Source organism: Henckelia pumila, chromosome 4 (genome assembly GCF_033568475.1).
Source record: "Henckelia pumila isolate YLH828 chromosome 4, ASM3356847v2, whole genome shotgun sequence".
In the NCBI taxonomy this organism is placed as follows: Eukaryota; Viridiplantae; Streptophyta; class Magnoliopsida; order Lamiales; family Gesneriaceae; genus Henckelia; species Henckelia pumila.
Window position 1 is genome coordinate 212,241,559 of NC_133123.1, and position 4,637 is coordinate 212,246,195.

The following is a 4,637-nucleotide window of genomic DNA, read 5'->3' on the forward strand; positions in this document are numbered from 1 at the left end:
CCGCGGTTTTGGTTGTACACCATTAGTCCTTACTACTTGAAATCATTGTGACTCTATATGCTAGTACTGTGCTTTGACTCGTTTACCGACTTATTGGGGTCATAGGTGTCGGTATTGGGTACAGTTACAACACATATAGGAGTCGATGCTTTGTTGTCAAGGATTCACCACATACTTGCGAGTGTGGATATCTATGCAAATCTGAGGAGATATTAGTGTGACGAATCTCTGGCCAGAGTACATGTTGTGTTTAAGAAAGGTTTCTTAAGTAGCACATGCGATGTCACTATTTGATCTTCAAGATTCATTGCATAGTTATCGAATCTCAAACGATCTCGATTTACCAATGGTTGTTGATTCGATCGGGATTATGGATGAAGGGACCGTACTGTACGCTAACCAAAATCTATGGTTTTGTAGGCACTATCAGTGATACCTAGGGAATCATGGGGCGATGTTGCTAGGCGCTTACCATGATTCGATGGGCAAGTCGGAAATTGTTGTTCCGAGTACAAGGAGTTGTGAGCCCACGGCTAGCTGTATCCCTGACATTGAGGGTCACAGAGTAATGGATTTTTAATCCCCGTTGAGATAGTTAAATTTAAAGAGTTAAATTTAATGTACAAAGAAGTGGGACTTCTTTTTTAGAGAGAGGAGTAAGATTTCCTAAAATGACATAGGGATGGGCATTTTTGGAAATCACTGAATTCGGATTCAGAAAATTTATCTTGACTCTAAAAGGTGCAGAAATGGTTCTTGTGAACATTGGTAAATTGGTTTATCAATCAGAGTCACGATGAATTTTATATTAATTTCTGAACATGCGGCTTTTTGTCAGGCTTGAACTTATGACTATGGGCCCTAAGCTGTTAGCAGCCATATTATAATAAGTTATTGCAGTACAGAAATTATACAACAGAGGTCACAATTTTCGAAAACCTAGCTGATTTTCTCTCTAAGTGGCGCCCCCTCCTTCTCTACTCGGGAAAATCCAGCCTGTGAATTTTGAATTGCAGTCTGGGTTTAACGGATCAAATTCGTTAATTCTCCTTCGTAGAAACTTCTGATAGATTTTCTAGTGCAATCTATCAGAGGGATTAAATCTCTGTTCGTGGACTTGATTGAAGAACAGTTCGTCCATCAGTTCCTGGAGATACAACAAGAGCAGAGTAATCTGTTGGTGTCCATAATCTCGATTCGAGATTGGAGGTAAAAATTTATAATGTTATTTAATTTTTACACACACAATTTAATCGTAAAGTTTTGATACCCATTATGGAATCGTTCCATATAAAAATTTTAAACTTCCGCTGCACCGGGTATCAATTCTGATTGTCTGATCGCAGTTCTCCAACAGTGGTATCAAAGCCAGGTTGCTCAGATCAAGCGATTAAATTAATCGATTGTACAAAAATTTTTAAGCCTCGGTTTTGAAACAAAATAAATATTTTTTTTAAAATTAAAAATTTTTTCGGGAAAAAAAACACGGGCAGCGAGGGTCGCTGCCCAGGCAGCGCACGTTGCCCAGCGCAGCGCAAGGCGCTGCGTGGGCGGCGCACGGCGCTGCCCAGGGCAGCACCGTGTGCTGCCCAGGGCAGCGATCGTCGCTGCCCTTGGGGCAGCCGGGCTGCCCGGCCCGAGCCCTTTTGGGGCGCGGGCAGCCCGGGAGCGTCCCGGGCGGCCCGCGAAAATTAATTTTTATTTTTTAAAATTAAAATTTTAATATGTTAAAATTATATTTTTGGTCCGATCGAAAATTGTTTTTGATTGGTCCACGAGGGTCGGATTGAATTGTTCGAGTCTGAAAATTTTAAAATTGATTTTTGGATAAATTTGAATTTTTGGAAAATTTATAGATTTTATCCGTTAAATCAGATTTATGAAATTAATTATTTTTGGTACAATTGATGATAAGATATGATCTTATGGAAATATTGAGTAAAATATGATTTTTATGTATAAAATTGGATTTATATGTAAAATATGATTTTATTTGATAAAAAGATAAATATGACTTTGTATGTAAAATAAGATTTTATATATGGAATATGATTTTATCCTTTTAATTTAAATTGCCATTGCATGTTATCCAATAAATTAATTTGAATTAAATATTATTGGATAGGATGATCGATTGCCATGACCAATTTTGTAGGTGTATGTTAGGAATTTACATTTGTTTTTATTGTTGTTGGATTTATTAATGGGCCTAGTTTATGACCCAATATGAATTGTCGTATATGTAATAAAAGTGGGTCTGGTTTATGGCCGTTCCCACCCTTAAAATGTATCCCTACTTGTCATGGTTATTTATTGTAAATACATTAGACTTGGTGGGAGATTAGATTTGAAGACGAAGGCGGGCCCAGCAGACAATAAAGACTGAAGAAATGTAAATTGGAAGCTCAATGTAATAGGATTGCATTGCATACCTGCATATTACCTAGGATTGGGCTTAGACTCGTGATTGGCAACCACGGGTCGATTAGAAATGGAATCGATCATCTATAATATATGATATTGTAGTTGTATGCATGTTTTAGAACAAAATTGTATGAATCCCGCAAGCATACAAAATTTTAAAATGATGAGACAAATTTTCAAAATTAAAATCCTCATTTTAAATATGATTTAAAATTGATATCAAGATAAATAAAGGAAATTTAAAATTGTTTAAATGTTCCTACCTTCCATCAACGATCAATGTATGAGATGCCCGCGGTACGGTCCGGCTCATATTATTGGGGGGCCCGTTCGTCGGAAAGCTGTACATTGGATCCATATGTTGTAAGTTGGGTGGAACTCCCATGGGATCGGCTCATATTATTGGGGGATCCACATGGCGATCGTCCATCACAACTTAATATTGATGGGTCATCTTGACATGTCACAATAACGGAGTCAGTCATATTGGGCCTTATTGGACATGAGGTAAAAACGTGGAGGTTGCTTTGGAAGCAATTGGGCTCTACCTTTTGAAAATTATGGTTGGCTGATATTATTCGGGACCATAGTTTGTCAATTGGACTCCATGTTCCCACTAAGGAAAACAGTTTTCCGTTTTCACTAGAGGGTAGTGAAATCGTTAAAATAGTGGGAGTGAGATTCATAAAATAAATTTTGCCTATTTTATGTCTTAGTAAATTAATTAAACAATCACTGATAATTGTCTGTTTCTTTTCAGTATTTCATAAAGATGAATTCGCGCAATCCACTATTCTCTATCCTCGAACAAAATAAATGACTGGCGCAAACTATACGGAATGGTTCCGTAAGTTGAAGATTGTCTTGACTTCGGAGAAGATGCTCTACCTGTTAGAAAAATCTCCTCCGAAGGAAGCACCAGCTGATGTAAGTCCGGAAGAGTTGGCCAAACTTGATACATGGTGGGACCATGATATCAAGGCCAAATGCTATATGCAAGCCTCGATGTCCGATGAACTCCAGAGGCGATTTGAGGATACCGTGAATGCTGCTGACATTCAGTACAACTCAAGGAACTTTTTGGGGCTCAATCGAGAGCTGAAAGGTTCGCTACTGTAAAAGAGCTAATGACGTGTTGCATGCGTGAAGGGATTTCGGTCCGTGATCATGGGGTACGAGTGATTTGGCTCATACAGAAGTTGGTAACGCTTGATTTGGTGTTGGAGCATGAACTCAACGTGGACTTATTACTTCTATCTCTTCCTTCTTCGTTTGACGGATTTGTGGTGAATTTCAATATGAACAAGATAGAGGCCTCCCTTGAAGAGATGGTCAATATGCTTGTAACAAATGAATCCACTTTAAAGAAGGATAAACCGGCTTTCTTGGTGGGCTCCTCTTCTTCTGCTAAGAAGGGGCCAAGTACAAAGGGTAAGAAACGTTCTGCCCCACCAAGAAAACCGAACCCGAGAAGAAGTACAAGACAAAGGCTTCAAACATGGAAAAGTCCAAGGATGTTTGCCATTACTGCAAGAAGCCCGGTCATTGGAAACGTAACTGCAAGGAATATTAGAGCAGTTGCGAACTGCGAAGGGTATGTTCTATATTGAAATAAATGTTTCACTTAATACTACTTCTTGGGTATTGGATACCGGATGTGGATCTCACATTTGCAATGATTTGCAGGTGATGACAAGAAGTCGCAGGCTTAGAATGGGTGAGACCCAGCTGAGGCTCGGAAATGGTTCCTGAGTTGAAGCTAAAGCTGTGGGAGATGTTTATTTAATTTTGCACAACGGTTTTAAGTTACTTTTGAGAGATGTTTTATTTGTTCCAGATTTGATTAAAAACATTATTTCTGTTTCTATGCTTGATAGAGATGGTTATTCTTGCAATTTTGTGAATGGGATTTGCAATATTTACAAGAATGAATGTTTGATTGGAAATGGACAACTTGAAAACGATCTATATAACTTAAAATTAAAAGACGTTCCAATAAATAATGTTGATAAACCGGTAACAACAAACAAAAGGAAAATCGATAGTCAAAACCCGGCAAACCTTTGGCATGCTAGGCTAGGTCATATTTCCTCAAGGAGGATGAACAAGCTAGTGGGAGAGGGCATGTTTGATATGTCTGATATTAACTCTCTACCTACTTGTGAATCCTGCCTGAAAGAAAAAATGACTAAATCTCCTTTTAAGGGGAAACC